This window comes from Haliotis asinina, chromosome 15, assembly GCF_037392515.1.
Source record: "Haliotis asinina isolate JCU_RB_2024 chromosome 15, JCU_Hal_asi_v2, whole genome shotgun sequence".
In the NCBI taxonomy this organism is placed as follows: Eukaryota; Metazoa; Mollusca; class Gastropoda; order Lepetellida; family Haliotidae; genus Haliotis; species Haliotis asinina.
Window position 1 is genome coordinate 19,171,683 of NC_090294.1, and position 20,305 is coordinate 19,191,987.

Below are 20,305 nucleotides of genomic sequence, written 5' to 3' on the forward strand. Positions count from 1 at the left end.
TTCTCCTTGCATACGGCTCTATAGACCGGTACTAATTTGTCCTACGTTAGAAATGTCCCCTTTTGGAAGGATACCATTTTTTGCAGATATCATCTCCACAACTTAGTCTTTCTAATGTGTAATAACATGATTTTTATCGGTTTTTCAGTGTGCTGTTTTATGATTCTTTGCTTGGTGTCCTGGGGTTCTTTGGGGTTTCTTTTGTTATACTTTTATTTGCTTTTTATAGTTGTTTTTGTTTATTGCTGTCTTGGTGTTTTTTCTGGTCTGTCTTTTTCTGTTTTGTTTCTAAGGTGTGTTTTTTTTCGGGGATGGGCGTGGGTATTTTTACGGAGGTGGGGATGGGGGTATTGTTTAATGTTTGTAAGCTAACCTTTCTGTGTTATTGCCATTAATTCTAAATGTGCTTTGATAGATGTGTAGTATAATATTGCGTTGGGTGCTTTGTGTTACCAAGTGGTTTATTCTATACTGTGTACATGGTAATGAGCATGATAAAAAGTTTGGAAGAGGATCATTATGTCTTGAAAAGTCTAAGTATCACATTTGGAATGACTGGGCGAATTTGAATGAAGCAGCACTAATTCCCCGTTACTTAATTTAGAAAATAAAGAATAGTTTTCTTTTCTTTTGATGTCTTTTTAGTCTATCATCTCTTTCAACGGGAAGTGACTGTCCCTATAAGAACGTGAAGAGATGAAACATATGGTTATAAATTACGAATAATTGTACTCCATTCTATTCCCTGCAATTCAGTGCATGCAATCTATGGCTGTTTCTTCTAAAACCCACAAATTGGAAATTCATCGTGAAAACAGTGAGATGATTTTTGTCAGTCTTGGTTGTCCGTGGAGACAAACAGACAACAGCATCATCTGAAGCATTGACATCAATCCTGCTTTCATACTTTCACAAGAAATATCAGCGATGCCATCAATTCTGCAATGCTTCCTATACCTCTGGTAGGGACATGGGTGGTCCTGTCGCTGATGACGCTGCAGAGAAAGGTTCCTATGGATCCGCTGATCCGGGTTCGAATCCCACATTCATCCCGCTTTCGGCTTGACCTAGCCACTTTCTGTACATTCTTTAGTAAATGATATGTAGGCTGTCACAATTATTGGTTGAACGATAAATATGTGGTAGGTTGAGGTTACTGTGCTGTAAAGCATACTCATTGAACCACGAAGTTCACAAAGGAGCATTTGTCTTGAATAACGGACAAAATTGTTCTTAAAGTCAAATAAATTTATCAAATCTAAAATAGTATATGGAGAGAAGTCTTGACATCTTCGTTTGCTTTGATATGGAGTTCCTATGGTGCTTATAGCCCACATCCATACTAATGGGTTCAACTATATGACCTCGAGCACCCAGTTGGAACTGCACGGTGCCAAGAGACGAGTGGAACGAAAAAGCGACACAAACCGACTTATTTCGACTGTTTGACGAGTGTCCTTGTCTTTCGGTTAATAATAACTGTCGCACATGTTTGCACTTCGTCTGTTCATTATATTTGGTTTCAGAAACTGTTTCAGAACTGTTAAAGATTTTTCAAATATGTTGTCAGGATTGACTCCTGTGCTGAGAGCAAAGCGAAAATAACTCATTTAAATATTAAGTATCTGGAAATTTATACACTAAGAAATACAGGGTATATGCCATGAACAAAGTCTGTGAAATATTATATCTCAGAACACAAAATAAATTGTGTTCACAAGGGAAAAAAACTTCAGGGAAATGGAAACAGAAATATTAACGAAAACTGTGTGAAATATCATGATTTAGTTACATTTATAAGACAGATGTGTTTATAAGAGTTAGCATTCAAAGAACATACATTTACCTATAACAGCGACGTGGTTTGTGAGTTCCCACTGGACTGGCTGACTGACAAAGAAATACAGGGTACATATCATATATAGCATATGAACACAATTTGTGAAATATTATATCACAGGACACAGTGGAAAAAGATAAAGGAAATGGAAACAGAAATATTACCTAAGACTGTGAAAATTAGCATGATTTAGTTACATTTATGAAACAGATTAGTTTATAAGAGTTAGCATTCAAAGAATTATTATTTACCTATAACTGCGACGTGGTTTGTCAGTTCCCACTGGACTGGCAGATAGACAGAGATACAGGGTGTATACCATATATTTCATGCAATATTTCACAAATTGTGTTCACAGTGGAAAAAGTTCAAGGAAATGGAAACAGAAATATTACCTAAGAGAGTGAAAAATATCATGATTTACTTACATTTATGAGACAGGTTTGTATTTAAGAGTTAGAATTTAAAGAACATATATTTACCTATAACAGCAACGTGGTTTGAGAGTTCCCATTGGACTGGCTGACTGAGGCAATTTATGGCAAGAAAACATTTTCATACATATACCTCCAGATAAACGTCACATGCGTTATAAATACACTTCTCTTTTCGATTGATAGCATGCTGTACAATTTACACATTTGATGGTAACACACTGAATTTGGACCAGTACTGTCCACTCCGTACTGCACGGCTTTTGGCGGATGACACAGTCTGGATGTGTACAAGGTTTTGTCTTTTTCATTTTTCATGTTTTACAATGTATGTTTCAAACCTGTTTAATGTTGCCATTGTAATATGCAATTGTAACTGTATGGCTGTTCCACAAGAATGTTTTATCGGTATTTTGTTTCGATTCTTTTTTTTTCTTTTTTTTTCTTTTTTTTTTTTTGTTGAAAACTACTAGATTGAAGGTGTCTTTGCATGATGCCCTGAACGTGGGTTGTTGTTTAAATGGTGCATGTGTCATTTTCAACTGTTACACCTCACTAATAATATTGCGGTGTTATCAGTAATCTAATAAGGATAACAGAATAAGGCATGAAACGTTTCTTTTTGTTTGGACTAAGGTACTGTTTCAGAAAGCAACTGACAAGGCAACGCCCGTTAATATGCCAAACAACCATCTTTTCGTCTCTTTCTGGGCCGATTAATAGTCACGTACAGCTAGGTACTGACCTGCTACTCTTACAATAGACAATATGTAAGGGACCATTCTTTGTGTTTTATGATCTCTCTATCCATAAATTCTCTTTTTATTGGAAGAATTAATAGTGCCGTTTGCCTGCAAAAACAAATTACACTGGAAGAAAAGGTCAAAATATCAGAGACAATCAAATACCTTCAAACATACATTTAACATTTTTTAGGAATAATATACTGGACAAAATAGTTTAGGAATAATGGTATTTTCATGACTTATCAATGGTTCAATGAGTAAATACATCATTAATCACAGTTTTAAAAAATGTCCAAAACTATTTTCGTTCAGTATATGTTTGTGATAGCTTGATGGAGAACGAATATACACCGGTCTTGTTTATCTAAACACAAACATGTTCGTCCTATAGGGGTAGCCAGCTGAAACACCTGACATTAGGTCTTCACCTGAGAACATCAGATTGCGTGCTTCACCTCGGTCGACCCGAAGAAGGGCACCGACGGAGAGGTCGGAAGGGGTGGGGAGTAGAGCTGGGGGTAGGGGTGGGGGCTGGTTTGACACAGGAGATGAACCAAATCTTTCGCAATGAAAGATAGGCCCACCAGAAACCTACTCACTTAGATCAGGGGTCGAATCTACTGAACCATAATGGTTTGAGGAGATTTTTTCTACAGGTATCATTTACATGACATGACTGTATGCAAATGAGGGGTGTTGCTTATTGCAACAAGGTAGGGAGAATTTAAACTTTTGTCAGTTTTGTTGGTTATTTTGGGAACAAAATTGATTTCCTTAAATAAGGAGATCTATGGTAAAGATGTTACATTAATTCAATGTAGAAATGGCACAATTAGAGCCATCATGCCAGTCACCAAGTTATGGCTGTGCGTGTATTATTATAAAAAAAAGCAACTCCTATGAGGAAATGTGAGGACGTTAGTGAAGTGCTGTCATTACAACGGTAGTATTATTTAATAATTTCTTTGTGTCAAACGCAATCGTTTTCTAAACAAACTTATATTTCCGGTATTTCAGAAGCCTCATAATGTGACAGATTTCTATGAGCTCGCTTGACTTGGAAATATTTAGATCAATTTTACTTTCACAATTCATGTGATTTTGTATCCAGTCCCAAGCTGTAATGAACTGAATCTGAAAATGAGGTGAGGCGTTGTATTCAAAGTTCGGTAAGCGCAAAATCGTTATCATAATTTTTTAAGTTCTATATCGATCAAACCTACTCCCTTGGGCAAAAATACGAAACAATTGTTAATTCCATAATATATACATGTTTAAGACAAGAATATATAACTACATAAACATTATTCATATTAAAGACATGTTTATGATACAATCTTAATCGTGCATATTCTGTAATGGTTATAGAAAGAACCATCGTCTTGATCACATAGTTCTAATGGGAAGGAATGAAGAAGAAATGAAAAGGTTTGGTGTCCAGTCCTTACACATGAAACATCCTAAAATGCATGGTCAAGTCACTGATTTGACCATTCGCTGGTTTACATGCATTACTAAGGAAAATTTCATAATGCATCTTGCCAATGTTTGTGATTTGGTAATACGAAGATTTTTCTGTCATAAGATCCATACATTTCTAGATGTTATAACATATTTATATATCATATATTCCGTAAGATACACTTTCCCAAGTGTCAAAATCCAAACATGCATAAAGTATTATTATAAAATTAACATATTTAATGCTTGTGTGTGTCAAATAAATACCTTTCGAGTGTGTCTGTGTGTGTGCAAGTATGTGGGTGTGTCCATTACAACTAAATAATATTAATCACATAAATTATTAAAGTAATCATGTAATATTTCAAAATCGGTTCCCTTGTAATTCCATTACCTTTGCTAAACATAAACATGTTGTTAAAGGAAAGACAAGTACTTGACATTTATATGTCAATCCAATGCATCCACTTCAAGTCATGCATTTAATGGCTCATAACTTCATCCTTCATCCACCCAGCAATGCATCATGGCGGTGTATGACAAGGAGCCCTCTCCGCCTGGCTCGGGAAGGTACACGCGAGTACTTGGTGAAAGATGTGACTGGATCTCGTAGAAATATTATTATGCATGTGCATAAATGTGAAACATTGTCCAAACAGAGACAGATGACCCTTGTGTAGACAACACACAACACATCTCTCACGTGACGTTTATGTAAGTTATTTATTTAACATATATCTAATATAACTAAAGTACATTTCAATAAGTTTAATGCTTTAATTTGACTGTCAAATATTAGCACTTTCCCCTAAAACGTGTCAAGTACTGCTGGGGTTTACTGCTTTGGCGAACACCTAGTGCAGTTACTGATTTCACTGATGTTATTAAGCTGCCATCTTTAGTTGTGTATTACTCCCAAGTTTAGTCTGTTTCTCAGATAATCGAAACTGATTATTGTATTTTGATACATAAAGTCCCCATTAGCCACAAATCAGAATATGTCTAACCATCTTTGAAGATTTATATTATAGATAGGTAACTAGACATAGAACAGACATGTCAAAGAAAATTGTCACCTTTTGACAGATCCGCGATATTTTATTATATCAAGGCATCGTTCGTGATGTTTCCAACCTACTGCTAGAATATTGCTGAGCGCAATGTTAAACAACGAACAAACCTTCTTGCAAGAAATGTAATTTTGTAAATGCAAGCGACAAGAAGATTTATATTCTTAAGAAATTCCTCTAAACGTTGTTTCAAAACAAGGGCATGTGGTTGATATGAATCATGAGCATCTAATCGTTACATAAGCTGCTTTACAAGCGCACATTTACTGTACATTTCCTTCCTTTCCTTAAGTATGTGTGTGAAGTAAATTTACCCATGGTAGGTAAATTGACCTTGTAAACACCACAAATTGAATTTATTCACTTAAGTATTTATGCTCCTGATGTGAATTTACTCCTTCTCCAGGGGTAAAATATATATTTACTCCAGAAACAAACTGATCTTGTGAATGACACTTTACATATTTTATACAAAAAGTTCATAGCTGCTGCAGACATATTCTAAATGCACGTAAAAAAACAATATCCCTTACATTTAATTCAATCTTTTTGGACGGTTATTTTCAATATCTCCTTCACCAGTCCTTTCGTTAATTTCTGTCGACAGGACGATTTCATATTTAATAAAACAACAACTGCGCAATATATTACATTTTCAGAATAATAGATAAATAAAATGATACAGAATATTTTATTTAAAATGTCACACTGACATGTAAGACTGATAAAAGCACCATGATGGTATAGCTGAAATGAAAGCCCATGCTTGGACGACAGTGAGGTAATTAACGATTGATAAACGACAAAACGTTTCCCGATTAAAAGTGTCAACTTGAATGGCAACATGAATAATTAAACTTTATGCCTGGGAATTCCATTTGCTTGTCAATTACAATAGATTACATGTCATGTATGTTATAGAATATTAATTCATTTTCTGATGTTCATGTCTTTGTCACATCTTAAGTGCAATGACAAGCTACTGGACGTTTCAACATGCAGATGTTGATACGAAATGAAAGAAAATGTCACAAGGATAACAAAATCCATTGCGTTCGCTGCAGTGAAGTATTCTTTCAAGCCACAGTTCGTTTCGGATTTACAACACTTTAAACATATTGTTATGTAAATTCATTTCAGGTCATTTAAAGAATTTTAATATTTAATAAAAAAAACTAAAATATGACTATCAAAATGAAAGAAAATGATAATTCGTTGTGATATAAATTAAAGCCCATGCTTGATTCGTTGTGGGAATTGCCAATATTGAAATTTGAATAACACAATATAGCAATTCAGAAAATCTGGAAAATAATATACAGTAAGTGCATACATGAATGTGATTTAAAGTAACAAAACACATTTCAAAATCGCGAAAAACATATACCTAGAGCAACTACCTCTTTACGACGATTTAACAAACATGTATTTGTGAAACACCATCAACTAGAATTGATGGCAGGTGTCTATGTGTCCTGAACTACAGATGTGTCCTGAACTACAGATGGGACACATCAAAAACATGAATGTCAAGACAGAAACGCTTTTTACATCTACAGGTAAGTACATTTTTAACTATAGGAAATATTCCAGCAAACCGGGTTCTTTCCGATATTCACGGGGAATGTAATAAAGTAATATCAGTTCATATAGATACGTGTGTGTGTGTGTGTGTGTGTGTGTGTGTGTGTGTGTGTGTGCGCATACAGAACCGGAGCCTAAATACGTGTGTCTGTGTGGTGTCTCTGCGTGCGTGCGTGCTTGCGTGCGTGCGTGTGTGTCATAATTAGATTACATACTTTAAATTTAGATGTCCAACAATATTTTGGATATTGTATTATACATTATGTTTTAACGTGTATTGTTTAGTGTAACACAGACGGTTTTTTTTAATGAAACATTCAGTTTTTCAGTTTACAGTCTAACACTTCGTTCGCCATTTCTTTTATAAAATGTGTCGTTATTATAGTAAGTGTGTATGTGGACACAACTAGTATACATATTCACCATTCAACCGCTTTCTAGACTATTTTGGATGTTACACTATTTGTATATGCTGAAAGTGTTATAATTAGCAAAATAAATATTTTAAATAAATTCAATTATTTTAAATCATATTTAAATTCAATTCAAATTTTAACATGTAAACTATAATACTTGATTAAACATCATCATGTTGGATGATTGGTATATTAGAATAAATGACAAAATGTGATCATGTCTTACTCGGTCTCGGTGACGTGTCGGGATGATGTGAAGGGATGATATTCAACATTGTGTCATTAGAAATCAGCGACAAAGGCTGCCTCCTCTGCAGGGCCCCATCGGTCCATTGTTAAAAGCTGCATGTCTTTTTCAGTTAATTTCTCTTTCTCCACGAGTATTTAATAAAATATAATGCTTATCAAGAAAGGCGTTATATATATTTTATATTTTGTATATATCTCCTTTTTCACTTGCTTTCTCCACGAATGTTAAATAGAATATTAAGCTTACGGGTGTTAGGCGTATAGAATATATTATCTCCTTGTTTACTTGTTTTTCCGCGAATTTTGAATGAAATGTGAAGCTAATCAAGAAAGGCGTTTTATATATATATGTGTGTGTGTGTGTGTATGTGTGTGTGTATATATATATATATATGTATATATATGTATATATATCGTTTGTATGTCCTTGTTTACTTGCTGACGCGATTTACATGATGTCTGTGATCATTAGTTTCGACATTAATTAAATTATTATTACAAATTGTTTGTAAGATTTATGTAATCAGTTGTACTAACCTAAAACAGTCTAGATGTTTCAATTAAGTTTCAAATGAAAATTTGCAATCACGACACGTAACCATACATTTTCATAACGCAAACTTTATAAGGCACTCTGTGATCTGTTTCAGTGTTGATGTTGTAAATTGCTTGAGTCCTGTCACACATACCTTGTACATGCCCCAGTGGAGAATGCGTGACATGGGAAAAGCTGCATAAACAAGAAGTGCACGACGTTCAGATGGAGTTGAAAGACCTCTTCTGTGAGGCCACTGGTCTTGTTACATATATCTTCCGCAGTTACACCTTGTTACAAGTGAAACCAAAATATATCTGAAAAAAATGCCGCGAACATTTTGCACAGATGTGTGAACGAAAAGAAGACTCCTGGGTCTATCGAACCAACAGTGTGCATTCTGCACCTGCGCGTTGTAGCAGTGAAACTGAAGTGATAATTAATATTTACAACTGGAACATATTTTCATTTTGAAATTGAAGTGATAGTCACTCACCCCTATGCTATTTATAATCCTTTTCATTTATTTATATCACAGCGAGATAATTTCCAGAAGAATTGCCACACAAATATGTTCTATTTCGGGTTTATTAATTAACGAACAGCGATTGGTCCACTAAGTTAATTTGTGCGAGACTAACAAAATGGCGGCAATGGCAGTTAAACATGTGTCAGCCACACGTCTCTCACAGTATAAAGACTGGGGCGGTCTACGAGCAATCTCGACCTTCCACATGAAAAGAAACGGGTATAATTTGAAACGATTACGTTCGCTATTAAGTACGGTCTGTTTGCGAGAGACCCCTATTATTTGCGTTATGTTGTGTCTCCGAGGGTAAAAGAATGAGTTTCGGTTCATTGACTGAAATACGGTTGTCGTAATTTACCCTGTTACGACTACCGGAAAACGGTGGGCGTACTTGGTAATTGATTTCATTACGTTACAGTTTCCAATGGAGTGTAAGAATAGCTGCTGTGTAGGTGATGGGTATGTAAAGGGATCGGTGATGGATTGATCCACAGTCTCGTCATGAATAAACCATTTCAATAGGTGGGTATTCTTGTCAGGATACACTCGAATATCCATGTAAATTGTGAAATGTGAAAATCGTCATGTAGCTCTAGCCGTGATTTCATTTGTTTGTTTTAGTGGGTAAAAAGTAAGGTTTGCAGTAAGCTTAAGGGTGAAAGGTGTTAAGTTTCTGTTACATGTATTTTATATTCATTTATTATTTGTATTGCTTTTTCTTTGGCCTTTTAGGGGTTAATGTTCAATTTGATGTTGATTGTAACATATACTCTCTTTGTGCAATGGAAAATGTAGTTGGTAGGTTCATGGTAGCATGGATTGTTGATGCGTTGGTGGTTGTTTCAGGCATTTTTGTTGATTATTGATTCGTTGGCGGTCGTGTGGTTAGTGGATCCATTGTAGTTTCATTGGTTGACAGTTGTGTGGTTTGTGGATCCATTGTTGTTTGATTGACAGACGGTTGTGTGGTTAGTGGATCCATTGTTGTTTGATTGGTTGACAGTTGAGTGTTTAGGTATACCCGCTGATGAGTAAATTTAGTTTTAAGCCAAGTGGGGAATCAAACCCGGGTCTCCGTTTTGACGAGCGAACGCTTCAGCCACCAGGCTATCCCACCGCCTGCTGAGATTGACAGATAAGCTAAATGGAAATAGTGAAACGAAATATGCCGACTAGAAAGACAAGAGAGAAGATATCTCGACAGGCTTGTGTGGTTGCTCGAAAGATAAACTGATGGATACTTCGTCGAGAAAAAGAATCGATGACAGGTTCACACAGACATACATATAAACTTCACGTACATATCACATGGCTATAAACGATACCTATGAGGATAGCTTTATAACCAGGTACAGGTCATGTAACCGTAATACTATGGGATACTTAAAGGGCCAGGTACACAAGCATCACCGCAGGTGTGTTGCCAAGTATCATCACAATTAATACCCTCATCACCAGCCTTTCATCCTCGTAATCCACGCCGGGCATCTCACAGCATATATCAAGCTTCTTGATATCACATAAGGAGCCTGAATTATAAAGTAGATAACTATGATCGGTTATCTCCAACGTAATCAAGACGTGGTTTCGTAACGTCCTTTAAGTCTGATAGCGAGATCGGTGTGGTGGTGGTCGTATTTGTGATGGCTTAAAGATCGAGTTACACCTGGCTGTACATTTGAACACATACCTTTTGAAAAAGCTGATTCGGGATGGAATGGGGTCGCTATTAATGCATTTTGAATTTTTTTGCCATGGAATACACAGGAAATCAGCTTTCATAGGGAGAAAATGGCAGTTGTTATTACATATTTATATCGTTACCAGGAACTTCAAAGAGAAGGTATATCCTTCTAGCCTTCTTTCTAACTCACCTGTCTCAGGTGTGCTTTCATTATGATGTAAAATACGTTGAATTTGCTCTTAAAGTTTCTTATTCATATTTATTTATTTTTAATTGGCTTTGTTATACTTGTGACCGTTTTGGACTGGGTTTTGAACTTATGTAAGGGTGGGAGCGGTGGGGTGACATAGTGTTTGAAGCTGAAGACCCAGGTTCGATTCCCCTCATCGGTACAATGTGTGACGCCAATTTCTGGTGTTCCCTGTCTTGATAAAAGCAAAACCAAACTTGACATTTTTTCTAGGACGAGTTATACATAATACACCATGGTTGCTTAGAACATGCTTCATACCGAAAGGGTAAAAATGTAATTTCTTCTCTCTTTTTTTTAGAAAAAATGTCATGTTAGCAAGGAACATGTTCTGAATGGGATGTTCTGAATACAGATGTTTTACGAATCCAAGTCACAATCACCTTAATCGCTTATACGGATGGATTGAGGTTCAGTAGCCCAATGGTTAAGGCGTCACGCTGGGTTCGATTCCCCTCTTGGGTTCAGTGTGCGATGCCCGTTCCTGGTCTCCCCCGTCTGAATACTGACGAGAAGAGGTGTAAAAACAACGAACTCACCAAATCTGGGGGAGTGCATGTTAATGATCTCGTTGTGTGGAAGTTTTCCAAGTCAACAGTTTCCTCAGACTAACACACGTGAGTGAGGCGAATATTCCAGATACAGTGGAATCTGTCCAAAGCGGCATGTTGTCAACACTGGCGTAAAATCTCAGTCCCGCCTGTGGCTTGTACACGTATCATCAAGTCTACAATCCAGCACATTGCCCAAACCGGATTGTTTCTTCAGTCCCAGTGAGTGCCGAATTCGACAGCTTCGACTATATATGGCGACGGTTAGTAAATAATCGAATCTGTGCAAGTCAATCCAGTAATCGGCTTCATCAGCATGATGTATTGCTGAATAAGCGTACAACTGGAGTGGAAAAAATAAAATTCACTACAAAGAAAAAATACGAGCATCTGGGCTAGTGGAGTGCTTGTGTTATATATATTTATATCACATATATATATACACACACGCACGCACACACACAGACACACACTCATATATATATATATATATATATATATATATTGGTTGACACATGATATCGTATTGTGTGTGTGTGTGTGTGTTGAATAGCAAAAGAAACATGAACGCTTACTTTTATGAGATTTTTCGAGATTGGCGTTTCTTTTGCTCTTCGGTATACTGATCTTGTGTTTCCCTTGTTTTCTTCTGGCATCTGATTCTTGGGGGTAAATAACATTACTACTGGCGGGCGAAAGAAAATATTCACTAGGAAAAATGGATTTGAGCAAAGAATTATAAAGATATGAAATTTTAACAAACCTGAAAACAGTCACTAAAACTTCGTTCACTTAAGGCCCACAAAAACACCAGAAATGGGCTTTACATATTGTTCCCATGTCGGGATTCAAACCCGGGTCATCGGCGTGACACGCCAACCATTAGACTATCCCACCGCTTTCACAGGACAACAGCGTTTATAGACCTTTATGGAGTATCAGCACCTCATAATCTGTGCATTCGTCATACTCCTCACCATGTATTTGGGAGAGGTACCTTACCACCAAGGTCCCAGGGTGTTATTGTTCATACTATGCGGGTAAAAGCGACAAACCCCTTTCCATAAGTACACGAAATGTCTGCTAAAAGCATGCTTCATTGTACAATCTATTACAAGTTTATACAAGCGTGTTTACCGCACTATCGAAGAGAGATGATACCACGTTCTCGTGCAACGTTCGTGTCTGTGTAAATGATTGAAGTAACATACGGGCACCACTTCCCCTCATTATATTTTTATAACCATAAGCAAAATAGAGAAGCAGACAAAATATGTTTTGAACATTTGGATTATGGTAAGTACGTTAGGAAACAATATCCCGTCGTGACTACACGCAATGTATAGCCACAACATGAAAAGTATGTTAAAAAATGCGTCCACATTATGGATTACAAATATGCATATTTTGTGCTATATTATTCCATCATACGCATTGTTAAACAAACAACTCTTTAAATCATAATTCTTAACACTCATGTTCATTAAAGAATCTCAACATGTTTGGAAAATGATTTCCCGAAGAAGAAAGTATTTCTTCAAGGTTTGCACTGGAACGGTAAAAGGGACACCTTAACAAAAGCTTTCAGAATTATTTGACCATAGCGTTATAATGCATATAGTATAAATTGTCAGTGCAAAAGAATACCCTTCCTTGAATATCCTCAGAACAAATTCTGTTTGGTGTAAAGGGAAAACATAGTTAGGTATTCACGTCAGGTGTTCATGAAAGTAAGCATGGTCCTTGTTCCATTTTAAGCATGGTCTCTTACACCATCGTACCGGCGATTGACAACATTTGTCTACAAGTGGGAGCACTGTCTGGCTGACGCATTACAGCAACACTCCTCCCATGCGTCCTGTAAACAAACCAGACAATCCAGTGATAGCTGGATCGGACAATCTGGTACGTTGATTGTGGTAATTGGGAAAGAAAGTCGTTTCTCTATGCTGTGCTCTGCAAGAGCTCATCTGACAGCAATAAGAGATTACAGCATTATTTTGAAATGGTGTTCTTATGAAGAAAGTCTTTTCTTCGTGGTTTGCACTGCAAGGGGGCGACAACTGAACCTTGCACAAAATTGAATGGGTCCCTTCATGGTGTCCACTACAAGAACACAATTGACTCTGGAACACGATATTACAGTATTATTTGAAATGGTGTTCTATTGAAAAAAGTCGTTTCTTCATAGTTTGCACCCCAAGAGCTCAACTGACCCTTGAACAAGATATTCGAGCATTATTTTGGAAATAGTGTTCCAATGAAGAAAGTCGTTTTTCATGCTTTCCATTGCAAGAATACAACGGCAACTTGCCCTTGAACAAGAAGATTGTAGCATTGTATTAAGATAGTGTTCAGATGAAAGTCGTTTCGTGTTTTGCGTTGCAAGATGTCATCTGACCCTTGAACAAGAGATTTCATAATTATTTCAAACTGGTGTCCTAATGTGTCCAATGCAAGGGTAAACCAGACCTTTGAACAAGACATCCCAGCATTATTTTATTATACACATGGCGTGTTCTAATCACAAAAAGCTGTTTTGCATGGGAAGGACACAACTTACTCTTGAACAAATGATTCCAACATTGTTTTAATACACTGTGCTAATGAAGAAAGTCGTTCCTTTGTAGTTTGCATAGCAAGAGCTCTACCGACCCCTGGACAATAGATTTCGGAATAATTTCAACATGGTGTTATGACAACAGTCTTTTTTCATGGTTTGTATCACAAAAGTTCTCCTGACCCTTAAACAAGAGATTCCAGCATTGTTTTGAATTAGTGTTCTAATGATCAAAGTCGTTCCTTTATGGTTTGCACTGCAAAGGTACAACTGATCCCTTAAACAAGAGCTTCCGGCATTGTTTTGAATTAGTGTTCTAATGATCAAAGTCGTTCCTTTATGGTTTGCACTGCAAAGGTACAACTGATCCCTTAAACAAGAGCTTCCGGCATTGTTTTGAATTAGTGTTCTAATGATCAAAGTCGTTCCTTTATGGTTTGCACTGCAAAGGTACAAGTGATCCCTTAAACAAGAGCTTCCAGCATTGTTTTGAATTAGTGTTCTAATGATCAAAGTCGTTCCTTTATGGTTTGCACTGCAAAGGTACAACTGCTCCCTTAAACAAGAGATTCCAGCATTGTTTTGAATTAGTGTTCTAATGATGAAAGTCGTTCCTTCATGGTTTGCACTGCAAAGGTACAACTGATCCCTTAAAGAGATTTCAGAATTAACCTGTTTCCACTACGCTTTACATAAGGTTGGTAATTCATACGGGTTAGCGTCACATGAGTTGTGTTTTTTCTATTCCGCTCTCCATAAATCTTTGCTTCTAAGTAAACAGTCTCTGGTCTCTCGTACTCTGCAGTTCCACTATGATTGCTTGCAGTTCCCGTAATTACTCGGAGCCTGTACGAACACATGTGTCTGCTAGGGTATTTCTTGCGTGTTATTTTGGTACAAATGGTCCAAAAGAACATTGTTTAGCGAGTTTTCATTAGTGCAGTGGGAACATTAGGTACTTACCTCACCTGGGGTATTGGTATTTCTTTGTTTGGTTACGTTGGGATGACATTTTTCTTATTTGTCATTTTGTCCACGAAAAAAAGTACACTGGTCTGAAGAACATGAAAGATTTAGTTACTTTTATTTTCCTAGAATATTTCGTTTTTTATTTATTTTAATGAGTTTTAAAGAGTTGTTTTATATCTGGTGAAATTTCCATTATAACTTCTTGCCATATCTTCATATGTTTTGTTACGTTTGTTTTCGGGTGAACTATTGATTTGTCGTTGTATGTGTTTGTTACCTGTGCCGTTGGTGCATCGGGATACAATTGTTTATACCAATAAATACGGCTCTTTGCTATGGAGGTATTGCTTGTCATCACCGTGAGTCACGTTTTTATTGTATTACTTTAAACTAATAAGCTCATTCTCTTGTTATGTGCGATGTACTGGAGAAACTGAGAATTTAATTATATCGGACAGGAAAAAACCCATTTCCCTTGATATATGAGTTCCCCTGCAATAGCATTTCAGAAAACGGTTCTGGGGAAGTGTCTGTCAAAGAGGGTGATCATGAAACGGGTATCGTTGTTACATATATCTATTATCTGTGCGTATCTCCCACCATCGCAATTTCACAGGTCAAAGGAATAAGTATAGCGAAAAGTGAATTTTGATATAGATATGCTTACTTTTATCAGTTTTGCCTGAAGTCGGTCAGTCAGGATAGTTTTTCATTGTTTATGATGATGTAACTAGCCTTTTTAACAGATAATTTGTCATTGATTGATAAAGGATGTGAAATTGATGAATAACCCTGATATGATTCGATTCCCTGTTGATTGTCTCCTGAATTACCCCACAGCCAAATATATATTTTATTTTATTTTATTTTATTTTATTTTATTTTATTTTATTTTATTTTATTTTATTTTATTTATTTATTTATTTTTTTTTTTTTTTTTTTTTTTATTTATTTTTTTTTTTGGGGGGGGGGTGTACAGTACTATACACTCGTAGTCTGTCTCATAGTCTCGAACCGCATCATTTTCCCTGCCCCATGAACGAACGCTTGGTGCTTGAATGTGTATGTATGTGGTGTGTCTGTGCGCACGTGTGTGTGTGCATGCGTGTGTGTGTGTGTTTGTGTGAAAGATCATTTGTGAAATGTACATTGAAATTAAAACATACACTAATTAGTTGTTGACCAAAATAATGAAGCATCCCATCTATGCATAATCGGTTGCTAACAATGAAGCATCCCATCTTTACATAATCGGTTGCTGTTGAAGGTATCACTGATACGCATAGGTATATAATCGTTATAATCCTTGAAGTACGTTGCAATGTGGACGTTTTGAAGTTAACTGAAGTTATCGTTCTTTAGTGTCGTCATTATGCATATTAGGTGATAGTAGTAGCAGCGGCAGCGGCAGCAGCAGCAGTAGCAGCAGCAGCAGTAGTAGTAGTAGTAGCAGCAACAGCAGTAGTAGTAGTAGCAGCAGCAGCAGCAGCAGCAGCAGCAGCAGTAGTAGTAGTAGTAGTAGTAGTAGTGGAATAACGCTTTTTATTTTCAGATACAATAACGTTTTACTTTTCACGATTCTGCTAGCGGGAAGAGGTATGTTGTGATGAGAATAATTATTATGAAGATGAGAAAGAAACTCTAGTGCACACTGATTAAAGAGGTTAGTGAATCATACTGTTTTACCAAATGTATCTACACACGGTCGTTACTGTCATATTACCTACTGAACTTTATGGTCGTAGGACAGATTTGATTAAACTGCCCAGTGAGCAGAATCATTTTGTGACGTTTAATGTGAGGAAGATCCGAATTAGTTTTCTACTGCCTATTCTTGTCGCACGACCGGATAGGATGGTCAGGATCGCTAACTTTTTGACACCCGTCTCAGTTGCGTAGACCGATGATGATGATGATGATGATGTTGATCACTGGATTATCTGGTCCAGACTCGATTATGTACAGACCGAAGCCATATAGCTGAAATTTTGCTCAGTGCGGCATACTGACATAATGCGAGGAAATCCATTTAGTAGCATTGACATCAAAGCTAATATCAGGGAAAATGATAGAAGTTATTATTTTGCTGTCATAAAACCACAATGTCAGTCAATATCATCTCAGACATCCCTTTTTTTATTCTCAGACCCCCGGGGAAGCATGAGGAGAAAAACCGAAATCCCCATTCCGGACATCAAAAAGTTTCCAGCCTAAAACATCAATATCTTTCTTCATCATCCCATACAGCGAGAGCCCGAAGGTGTTTCCATCTCTCATAATCACCGCCGCCATCTTGAAGTTGCTGTCATCAGCAGCCTTGGATGCTGTCAATGACCGAATCTCCATGGAACGGCAACATGGTTGTCAAAATATAACCATGCTTTGAAGTAGGGCCCTAAACCTTGAACTGGGCCATAAAAGAATGTAATGTCATTTAGAAGACTTCTACTAAATTTATCAGCCGATTGCCACTCCGGAAGTCTCGTTCATGTAATGCTATTTTGTGATTTCGCGAGACGACATATTATCCTGGTTTCCCGGAGTAAATGATGTTAGTCGGTCTGTAGAATTATTGTCCTGACGAAATGTGATTTATATATGTGGGTAAGATCCGAAGCTCGTCGAGGCAAACATATCTTTGGCACCTGTGGAAATCAACAATGACAGGAGTCATTGGCAATGAAGCCAACTTCACGATTGTGTTCTGTTTGATCCGATAGCGCATTGCCTGCACACAGAAAGCAGATTGAGCTTGAGGAAATTGTCATTGGAATAAAATAAATCATTGTTATTTGAATATATATTTATGAAACCTTGAATCCTGCATGAGGGGTTGGATGGGGTCTCCCCTTAATGGAAACAGTCTGGTCGGGACGGTCTGTACAGAGAGTGAGGTGTGCGGTGCAGAGAGTGGGTGAGGTCTCCGGTATAGAGAGTGGGTGAGGTCTGCGGTATAGAGAGCGGGTGAGGTCTCCGGTATAGAGAGTGAGTGAGGTCTCCCGTATAGAGAGTGAGTGATGTATCCCGTATAGACAGTGAGTGAGGTCTCCCGAGAGAGAGTGAGTTAGGTCTCTTGAACAGAGACTGTGTGAAGCCTTCAGTACAGAGCGTGAGTGAGGTGTCAAATACAGTGAGTGAGGTCTCCGGTACAGAGAGTGAGTTGGGTACCGGTACAGAGAGAGTGAGGTCTTAGGTACAGAGAGTCAGCTCCCCGGTACAGAGAGTGAGCGAGGTCTCCAGAACAGACAGCGGATGCGATCTAAGGTACAGAGTGTGAGCGAAGTCTCCGATACAGAGAGCGAGTAGGCAGAATGCTGTTAACAAACGCTTGGCATTTTGTGTCTGTATGAGCATGTCATAGGGAGTGTCTGGACGACACAATGTTTATGTATCACCACCATCGCAATCACCACAACCACAATAACACCATCACCGTCATTGTCAATCGTCGTTGGTGGCGGTGAGGTTATTATTACCCCAAACATTCATTGGTGATCTACAAAAATATTCTTTGGACAGTGATCGAATACCAGTCCATTTTTATCGATTATCCATTACACCTAGCTAACTCTGTCTAACCGAAGATTATAATTCTTTTCTAGTGGATATTGAATATAATATTATTTCTTCCTCTGGAACATCCTCCTGTCTGTAAGAAGGGCTCCCGTGTTAACGACCAAAGAAATATTATTTATTATTTATGATACTATTTATTTCACATTTCCCTTCCTTGTTATGACCAGTTTCAACCCTCTTCGTGTGTGATTTATTGTAGGTAATTTATAAACTACACCATGTGGTAGCAATAGTAGGCTTGTTGGGTTAGTATCTCTGCCGTCATCTCACGAGTCGATTCTAATCTTAAGATGTTAATTACAGAAACGTGTTAACGCTTTTCCTGAATAGCAATTACAGAGAGTTAAGACCTTGATTCGGCCCGACGAGACGTTGGATGTAAGTTGTCTGTAATTACAGAGAGCTACGGCCTTGATGCAGGTCTGACGAGACGTTGGATGTAACTTGTCTGCTTGGTGGATTTGTTAAAGTATGGTTTAATTTATGTCCTAAATATTAATATACATTATGGATAATGAAAGAAGCATATTGTGTCTGATTTCGTTGCCTTGTGAGAATGATTTTCGGCGTAGTAGCAAAGTAACGTCACGCATGTGCTAACGATCGGTTTCGAATCTGGACTTGGCGTCATGGCTAACGATTTAGCCACTATCACAAAATAGGTAACTGGCACACCTCATTATAGACTCCGTTATTGTGTTACATTTCTTTACAAAACCAGTAGTTTAATGTTGGATTAAGAAACGTGCATTCATTGGGACTTCAGTAGTGTTATCGATCGACGCTTCACAAATTTAATGAAACTATATCTTCAAAGGTTTGATCTAATTGTTCAAACGAGTGGATATCACAGCACATTCACTTGAGAGAATCGTATATATCTAAACCAGCACCACTTATCACATTGATAAGTACCAGCAATATAATTAAGAGGGGAATCGAACCCAGATTTTCAGTGTCACGGGCGAACGCTCTAACCACTATGCTACCATATCGCAAAATAGGAACCTGGTACATCGCATCACAAACACACGCCCATATTATATTATGGATGCAAATACCGCCATTGCTTAATGTAGGATTAATAAGATTATAAACTTTCGAACTTTTTCTCAGTATTATCATCGATCGACCAAGAATAAAATGAAACAATATCTTCATGAGTTTGATCCAACCTCCAAGTTCAATCAAAGGAATAACACAGCATGTTGACTGAATGGTGTGGTATATTCAAACCAGCACCACTCGGCATATTAATGCCCAACAGCCCCATAAATTCCCCTCCCAATCACGAATCGCCATATCAATGTCACAAATAAATTCACACTTACTGCAAACACAGTCTTTACGACCTGAAACAATATTAGATAAACGGGAGAGAGCTTTTCTGGTATTTCCATAACTCAAGCAGATGATTCACGACATGCTGTAAAATTATCGTTAGTGTTTGAATCAATATTTGATGAAGCCGCGAGCCTGGATAATTCAGGAATAATTAAGGAGTCCTGTCACCGAATTATCAGTAACATAATTGTCAAGGTTGAGTGGTTTGTTACCAGGAATCGGACTTTGGCATTTATTTGGCGTGTGACTTCAATACGCATTAAACAATCCCGGAAAATAATTCATTTAAAACATCAGAATCCCCTTTTAAACAAAATGGCTGATAGATTTTGAAAGAAATATAATGAAATTTGGTTCTCAAGGACATATGTTTTGTAACTTTTAACTAATAATTTATGTGGTTTTGAAACTATGAGAAGGTAGATATAAGTAATCGGATATATGTATCTGTTTAAGACCCATATCCTCTAGTCATTAGTTTTACGTCCGAAGGCCTAATGCCACTTA

At 37.2% G+C, this 20,305-nt stretch overlaps 1 long non-coding RNA gene across 1 annotated transcript; it reads left to right on the forward strand.

Annotated features, from left to right (window-relative positions):
* Positions 1 to 5,144: 5,144 nt before the first annotated feature.
* On the forward strand, positions 5,145 to 17,669 carry LOC137265931 (uncharacterized). Its single transcript, XR_010954952.1, has 3 exons — positions 5,145 to 5,195; positions 7,038 to 7,110; positions 17,025 to 17,669. It is a non-coding gene; the product is annotated as an uncharacterized lncRNA (long non-coding RNA).
* The last annotated feature ends 2,636 nt before the right edge of the window (positions 17,670 to 20,305 follow it).